Source organism: Simochromis diagramma, unplaced genomic scaffold, assembly GCF_900408965.1.
Source record: "Simochromis diagramma unplaced genomic scaffold, fSimDia1.1 OVJJ01000618.1, whole genome shotgun sequence".
Lineage (NCBI taxonomy): Eukaryota > Metazoa > Chordata > Actinopteri > Cichliformes > Cichlidae > Simochromis > Simochromis diagramma.
This window is the reverse complement of record NW_024387423.1, coordinates 7171746-7181346: the sequence shown is the minus strand read 5'-3', so window position 1 is coordinate 7181346 and position 9601 is coordinate 7171746.

The following is a 9601-nucleotide window of genomic DNA, read 5'->3' as shown; positions in this document are numbered from 1 at the left end:
AGCTGCACATGACAGCGAGCAGGTTGTTAATGCTATCCATCAAGTCTAACAGTCTGCAGTCTATGAACTAACCTCAGCTAACGCCAGCTAACAATGTTAGCTTGGTGGCGAGTAGACTTCAGTAATAATAATAAACCACACAGCAATAGTACACTGAAGATACTGAACTGGCACATAACCCAAGTAGCTACCACAACTAACACAAGGTAGTTGTGGTAGGCTAATATTAGCTTTTACTTACTTTTACTTACTTCCAGATGTTTCTTTAGGTTGGAGGTGGAGTCTCTTGACACTGAGAGCAACTTGGTTGCTGGCAAACAGAGTTTGCATTGCACAGTCAGATTTGGCCCATCTCTTTCTTCTTTAAATGTGAAGTGGTGTCGGAATTTCCAAGTAAGAAATGCATTCCTGCCCGTGCACTGCTGGCTCTGTTGTGCTGACTCCGGGTCCATTGTGTACCTGATGCCACCAACATTAACAGGACGCTTACATTAGTGCCTCTTTTTGGGGCTTTCCGGCAATGTGTTTAATTATCAAAATTAGAGAGGAGCTAGCCTAAAATATGAATCTCTTTGCTATTTGGGCTGATTGGGATCTGATGAATGTAAAAACAAAGAATTATCTTTTTACCTGATTTTGCTCTACAAGGGCCTGATATCCACATATGAGGACATTTGTATAAATTTCGATAGAACAGTAGCAGTATAATGTTCTCGTAAGTGGATATCAGGCCCTTGTACACTCAAAAAAGTGAAATTTGGTGGTTATTGCATTTACAAGACTCTAACATGTAATTTGAACACAATGAATTTATGTTTCTAAGGTGAACGTAATAAAATCATATAAGATCTACATGAAATTTACCAACTTAGCGCCTCTTAAATTTATTCTTGTTGATATGACATGATAAAATCTAACAAGAGTGGTTAGCTGCCTTAAAGACTCGCGATATCACAAGATCACGTGAGATTCTAAACAACAAGAGGCAGGAAAGCACATGGTTTGCTTGCGGTCATCTTGGAAAGGTAAGAGTGAATCTATCTTCATCCATCTTGATGAAAATACTTTTTGCACAAAGGTATCATTAGTTTGTCGATTCTTTTCAGTTCTATTTATTCACATTTGTTTTTTTGTTTTTTTAAAAAATATATCTGTTTGTTTATGCCATTCTAGCTAGCTAACACGTTAGTGCAAGAATATAGCACAACGTCATGCTAGCATGATAGCCTAATATGAAAGACTTAGCTACTCCAAATATAGATATTGTTTATAACTTAACCTCTGCACATAAGCTAGTTTGGCTCTACCACAGAGACTGTTGTGATAAATTTACATTTTACGTGTGGGTTGTTGAAATTTGTAAGTTTGTAAGTTGCAACTGATGGACAGTGGTTTATTTAACAATTTATGTGTTTTTAGTACACTGAGGAGGAAAGACAAAACATGAACAGATATGTTTTCCTGTTTTTTAATTTTTTTGAAATTAAATATTTTTCTACTTAATAAACTTGGAGACTTGCAGTTCCCTCCTGTAAAGATAATAAATGTTTAATCTTATCAGGTGGTGAAAGGTCTGGAGAGCTGGCAGGCCAGTTCATCAAATTCATGGTGAGCTAATATTTTTCTTAAAAATTATCACATTCCCATGTTAAAAATGTAATATATTCATTTGTAAGTGACATATAGTTGTGAGACCAAGAAAACATTGCATTCTGATTTTATGTACACATCATCTAAACTTTCTTGAATTGGGGGTTTGGCATGATTAAATTAATACACAAATTACAAAACAATATTAAAATGACAGACTTGTCTAAAATGCATAAATACTATTTTGAAAAGATTAAGACTGTAAAACAATAGCCTCTGTATTTCTCACAAATTCCTGGTAATTCAACTAAAAGTTCTTTAATCCCACTGCTAGGTCGTTGAGATGGATTTCCGTATATATTTGTTTTTTTCCCCCTCTGTGTATAAAGACTGATGCTGTTGAAATCAGAAGAGAATACATCGCCAAAGGTCTTTGCGTGTACCTGAATGAAGATCCTGAGAAGCTGGTGAAGGATTACCTGGTATGTTAACTTGCCTGTATCCTTAACTAAGGAGATGATCAAAGACAAGCTTGAACTACATACAAAACGTTTCAGGGGATGGGGTTTTCCTATAAATTACCGGTGGCTGTAAAAAATACCTTTTAAAATAGGAAAAGTAAGAGCTTTAAGTTTCTCACTGGATACTACACACACCATTCTTGAGTGTTTTATACTATCATTATTATAATATCATTATAATAACCTCATTCATACACACATTCATACAAGATTTTTATGTAACATTTACACTTCAATGGATGTATCAGGAGCAACTTGGGGTTCAGTATGTTACCCATTGATAGTTTTAGTATCAGATTAGAGAAGCCAGGGATTAAACCAGTAGACAACTTGCTCTACCTCCTGTGCCACAGTCACCCCTATCACAACTCAAGATTTTGAAAGACAGGACATTGTTGAGGTATTGAATGAACTTCTCTTGAGTCAGGAAAAATATCGGGCAGTCATTTTTGATTACATTTACATTATTATAAGGCTTGAATGAATAAAGCTTTTAGGTATTTTACATTAATGTAAAACAGATATTTACTTTTAAAACTGTTTGCAATGGACATTAGTGAGAAATCATTATCTTTTTTTTGTTTGTTTTATTGTCACAGGAAGTTGATAAAAAGCATCGCCACTGCCATAGCAGAGACAGTCTTTGGAATCTGTATCATTCGGTCAGAGGGTGCGGAGCCTGGCGATGACCCTCAGGATGTTGTGATTGTTCTAGAGGGGGTGGAAGTGATGGGTGAGTTGGGCAATGTAGTTTTTGCAGTGACAATGTTGCTTGGTCTGGTCTATTCACTGAACCTGAGCTACCCTCTGGAACTCAGGTACACCTTTGAGGTCCTGCAGAAGATTCTTATGGAATTAGATGCACACGAACTATCCAACAGCACACAAAGTACAGGTTCTCAAAACACTATTTTCTCGTTGAGAAATGTTTCCATTACAACAGCTACACCATGTATCTGGACCATGAACCTAAAATAATTGCAGATATTTTCTTTTTTGAAAGTGCATCTGTTGACCTTCAAAGTAGTTGTATTGGTCATTGGAAAATCACCTGATTCAGCCATTCATTGTTGTTAAAAAATTGTTTTAACAGGTTAACTTTCCACTTTGTCCACTACTTTTTTTCTGTTATGTAACTTGTACTTGCATTTCATATATTCTTTATACATTATGTGAAATTTGCTATAAATTCAATAAATTGGAGAAAACAAAAAGATGCGTATGACAAATTTTTATTTACCTTTTAGATGTAATAGTGAAATGTATGTTAACCAGACTCTAGACTTTGTTAAATGCTCCAAAAAATTACTCTTTAAATTAACTTAAAATAATCATGGAAAGAATTTCCACGTGATTAAATTGCTTTCTATTAGCATTAAAGACTTGTGTTGGAATAACTTAATTTGTATGAGTTGGTTCAACTCAATTAACTTAAGCTGGGACCAAATTGAGTAAATTAGTTGGAGAAAACCTACTGAATTGAGTTGGAACAAAACTCTTTAAGTTGGATCAACACTATTAAAATATATTGGATCAAAATGCAGTAAATACGTTGATTCATCAATCTTTAATTAAGTTGGTCCAACTTGAGTGCATTAAGTTGGAGTAACAGAATTGCATAATGCTAAAATAAAGCAATTTAATCACGTGGAAATTCTTTCCATGATTTTTTTATGTTCATTTAAAGAGTTATTTTTTTGAGTGTAGAGCAAAATTTAGTATTGTGGTCTAGACAACCCAAAATGTGATGTCCACATATGTGGATGCCAGGTCCTAGGAGGATTAAGCGTTATCTGTAACGGAATACAGTTACTCATATTTTGTATTTTAAATATGTAACACTGGTACACGTATTCCGTTATTCCCCAACACTGCTCATATTGATATTATTTCAGCACAGACCAGAGATACAGTCAGGCTATCTTTTTACAAAGTTAATCAGATCATTGCAATGAAGGAATTAACTGCAATTAAGGGATATGTCTTTAACCATCAACAGCAAATTTGGTTAGCTGACATACACAGACTGATGAAGCCACAAGCTTTGTTGTTGTTGTTGTTTTTTTAGAACATAATCAGCACTTTTCAGCTAGTTAATTTTATGTTGATTTAACAAATCAGCCTGTTACAAACATTCTTTTTTTTATTCCATTATGTCAACATCAATGTCAACCTCAGTGATGGGTCAGGCTAAGCAATAAGTCAATTGGCTCGTGAGTATAAATGAGCATTAAGTGAAATGTCTCAATCATGGCAATTGTAATGGTTACTTGCATATCCAAATATCATTAACGTTCTCTGCATACCAACTTCTTATAGATGTGCACAAAGTCCTAAAGAGCCAGGCTGACACGCACACCCTTGATATAAACACTGCATGGGAATGCAAACAGACTAGTCCTGTCAGTTCAGCAAATTCCTTTTCAATAGCTCATTCCTGAATCTTGTTTGAAAATTTCCAATTTTTTTTAATATCTCTTAAACAAACTACTGTTTTATTTCGCAAACTGACTTCTCCGTTATTGTTTGAAAATACAAACTGTGGCTTGCAATGAACCATTGGTTGTATGTGACTGAAGCGACTGCTAGTGGAAAAAATCTAACCAGTCTAAAAACACATTAAACTGATTTCCTGCCTGTAAGGACACCTTTATTTTTTTAGATAGTGGTGTTTGTTAGAATAATACAAATCAAAGTAAAAGCTAAGACCAAAACTCATGCTTTTACATTCAACATTTGCCAGCTGTGCCACAGGGAAACTGGTTCAAACAGTACCCACACACCTCTGCACATGTGCTTTGGTGTGTAGATTAAGATGCATTGATATTCAGCAGGATTAGGAAAATTCCCCTTCACACATTCTGTCAGTCTGGGGGCAATTTCCCGTCCAAGTATGTTTGAACGCGCGTGAGTCTGTATGTATTTGCATACACCTGTTTTATGTTTCATTGTTATCAACCGTGGAGGTCTTTCTAAGCACATTACAGACTCCAGTAGTCAACAGATGCCTCCTCACTGAGTGAAAATTTGCTTTCAGGTTGTGTGTGTAAGACAAAAAAGTAGAAAGAAAAACCAACAGAGACAACATTCTTTTTCGCGCGCACCTAACTGACTAAAGTTTTAGTTTTTATTAGATATCATAAAGTTATAATTTAAGACTTGTTGCACAAAAACATTTAGTTAGTTTGATTTGCTCAGATGTTAAATGTTTAATTCATCATTTCTGAAACTGTTTAAGCTAAATATAGATTGCGTGTTGTGTCTTGAACCAAAATCTAATCCAAAAAGCCATCAGTTGGTTCTTTTCCAGAGGACATGGACCCATTTTAATGCAATATGATTAAGTCAAGGCCCTGTGACAGAATGACCCTGCTGCTCATCCTATGGCAGGTGGGACATGCGGTTGGAAATTGAATAATGATAATAGATGATAGGTTTTTATATCTCAGAACTAAAGAGAGTGACAAGACAATGAAGACAGTTTTAATTCATGTTTGAATTCAGAGAATTCAGATAGAATTTAGATATAATTCAGATAGAATTTAAATATCTATATTCTTTAAATTTTTAGAATGAATTAGAATTTAATGTTTTGTACAGACATACTCTGTATGATAAGACATACACCTAATGCAGGGAGCAGGTCCTACTTACCACTGGCTTCATTTGCATTTTGAATGTTTGTTGGCCACAGGCTGTCAAGGCAGGGGTACTGAATGAAGTCAAATTGCTACAATCATATTTAAACACCAAAAAATAGCAAAGGTGTACAAAGTATCCCCCCAAAATATTGTCTAAATAGAGTGCAAGTGGTGTAATCATTTAACAAGTCACATTAGTACTGTTTAGTAAGTTTAAATATTGAGAAAGCGAGTTCGGACATCTATGAAAAAATGTGTGTGTTTGAACTGGAATCATTTTTTCTGGGTCAGTGCAAAATCCAGCAAAATTCAGGAATGGTGTCAAAACTGGCAACAGCCTAGAGTCGTTATGGCAGCACTTCCTGGTTAATGGTGTATGAAGAGCCTTTGATCGCCTTTCAGAGCCTAAAGCCACCATCAGAGCAAAGCAGGAAGTAGAAAAATGTGTTGAGGCCAGCAAATGACTTGCTAATTATCAAAACTACCCCTTTTTTGTATTGTGGTTATCTACAAAATGAGTTTAAAATAGTTTCCGTGGCCTGTCCAAACACATACTATGTGAATGAATTCAACTTTAACAATCCCTGAAGAACATGCAAGACTGTTTTTGATCTTTTCCTTTTTTCTTCAAATTTTTCAGTAAAACAGCGTCATGGAAGTGCTTTGAGTCTCTGATTTACGCTATAGATAAAACCCGAATAGCAGCTGCTACCAAGCTGCTCTTTCAAACTGAGAAACTAATTTAGAACATTTCCCTAAGCTTTCAGCAGGAATATGGTACGTGATATCATCTGCGGTGTACAAATGGATTTAAAAAGAAAACAGGTCCCGTGATTTTGCCTGCTTGAAAGTTGCAACCACATCAAAAGCAATAAAACAGCATGTATGTCTAGCGGCTGACAAATTATATTAAGCCACTTAATGTCTTCAAAAACACAATTATATGTAGTCTGCATGCAGTTTACACTGACATTAATTTAAATAATGTTAACACAGAAGTACCAAGCGCTGGTATCAGTGAATCTTAACCATAGTTTTGAAAGTTTTCATGCTTCAGTTGTCTTTCCGTAAGAGCATTAATGTCTTATCAGGTTTGTTATCATCCGCTGTTGGTATGCATAGCTGGAAAATTAAAGTCACACTCAAATTAACCTCTTGACAGGCATGCTCACTCTAAGCTCAGTAATTTATGAGCGAAAAAGCGAGGAAGAAAAAAACGCCTCCTGCTCCAGTGTGTATTTTTATTAGTAAATACGATGTATTGTGCCCCAGAGCCCCCTCTTTTTTATTCCAGCCTCCTGCCAAACGTCAAAGCCCAGGCTAAATTAATACAAACCATGAAGCCATGTGCTATTTAACTGGACACAAAATCCTGGCAGAGCACCAGACGTCCATTATTATTTATTAATTTATTTTTAATTCTCCAAATGCTTTGCAGATGTTTCGCATACCTCATGTTTTTGAGAGACGACGTGAAAGAGTAGTAGTGGTATCTAACATGTGCTTTGAGAAAGTGTGCAGCGGCGCAGTCTGTTTTAGTTTATTTTCAGGTGCGCCTCTATCTGAAATTCCTGCACCATCTGTGGTTGTGTGAGATAGAATTTGTAACAACCATGAATCATCCCGGCTTTTCTTTCTAATCTGCTTCTTTGTATTTTGGACAGGGGAGTTTACATAAACACACAAACACACACACAGAGTTCATGAGTATGCCATGTAGCTATAAGACATCTTATTTTCACTGTGTTACAATCCCGATCTAAAGACTGCCAAAGCGGTAAAAACATGGTGCTCGGTGACTACGCGTTGTGTCACCACTGTGTTGTATACGTCTGTAAACCATCACTCCTCTTCCAAAAACTCTGATTGAGTCATTAAATCCATCCGGCAGTGAATCTTTGTGCTTATTTGTAAGTACAAAAACACATTAAAGCCTATACTTCCTACACAAACACACAGAGCTGCACTTAGTGTACGGTACCATCATAATGACTAACTTTGACCACATTAATACTGAGGAACACCAATAAGACCACAACAGTCCAAACCTCAGCTGTTTATAGAGACTTACTGTTTTCTCCTACAACAAAGCATTAGACTGCTTCTGTAATGGGGCTTGTTTGAAGTCTTTAATTACTTTTTAATGGTACAGGGTAAGGTGGATATTAAGTACTACACGTGTGGTTTTTATGGTTATTTGCCATTGCAGTACTCTGTGTGCTATATTAGGCCCTGCCAGATGCACTTATCGTGTAGTGTGTTGTCTTAAATAGCAGTCTAACGATATTAATAAACAGGTGCTCTGTGAAATATTTCATCTTTTGTGAAGCAGAATCTGACATTACCTCATGCTAGAGCAGCAACTGGGTTGCGATATTGTTCTGGCGAAACAGAGTCTGTCTGTCGCCATTTGTAGCCTTTAGTGAGGTCTACAAGCTATGTGGGTGTTTTTGTACATATAGCCTGTTTGGCGGAATGGATCACCAGTGACTCACGTTTTGAGATGTATTATATTTATTTCTAATGTGGTAAAAGTGGGCTTTGTTCTGCATGTATATGTAGGTGCGTGTCCACTGTCTGGGAAGGGACACCTCGGTCTTACTGGAATTTTGTGACCGCAGTGGTTAGCGGTCACTCAGTCATTGCACAATAATAAAACTAAGTCTGTGCAGCTTCGGTAGCATTTTTGAGAGACTGTACAGCGCTCCTTTGAGCTAAATGGCAGCTTGGCCTCAGTAATGATGTGAATCCATTTAAAGCATTATTATAAAAACACTTTCTAATTATTACTATACAAAATGTACAGCTGATTAGTTCAGCAGATCAAAAAAAGAAGTTTTGAACGATTCAAACATTAGACATTTAACGTTTTCTGTTGTTTATATCTGATTGCATTATCAGTAAGTTAAAAACTAAACTCACTTATATTCTTCTAATGATCCTGCCCAGCTCACTTTCTGACTTCCTCCTTTATTCTGTAATGAGATGAGTGAAATTCAAATAGGGCCAGCGGGCTGGACTTTATAGGCCTTGAAGTGGAGACCCGAGTTACAGGTAAATGGGGACCCTGTTTGCAAGGTGCAGTGCTTTACAGGGGTCTAATCCAGCAGTAAAGTCGCAGAAGAGAAAAAGAAAGAAGGAAAAAAGAGAAACAGTGAGTGTTCCTTTACATTTGCCCACTCTCTTTCCTTCACATTTGGTCTGGAATCCAGTAACATAGGTTTCATATATTTTTCCATGATTTAATTGGCATGGGTATGCCTCCAGTTTTTACACTCATTGGGGTCATGGGGTTTGTTATAAATGTGGTAAAAATTATCCACTGTTCTGCTACATACATGCGCCTGTTAATGCCTGGTGAGACCTAAGCTTCTCAGGCATAAATCTTGCTTACATGCATGAACAAATTCTGCAGCTTGCAGTGAAAAAACAAGCAAACAAGCATAATATTCAGTATTAGTTAAGTCCAAATTTAAGGTGAGTTCTCTGAAAATTACATTCAGTGTCAAAAGTACTCGTGTCTTAATTTATAATTTCAGTGTTGATCAGATTTCACTTTGCAAGCACAGAAACTAAAATTCTAATCTTCCCCATTAAAACTGCAAAATACTCAAGAGGTCTCATGAAGGAAGTGAAAATGGTGTAACCCTTAAAAATGGATCAAGCTTTGCGATTTTGAGCACTTTTGTTTGACGCCTGTCCCATGCTTTCTATAAGTGCCAGGCTTTCAGAGTAGTGGCAGTGGCTTTGGGCTCATTGTGTTGTTTTCCCGCTGCACTGGCATGGCCTTGGTCACGTTTGATGGTTGATTGAACGTGAAAACACTTGACTGCATTCTGGAAGCTGCTA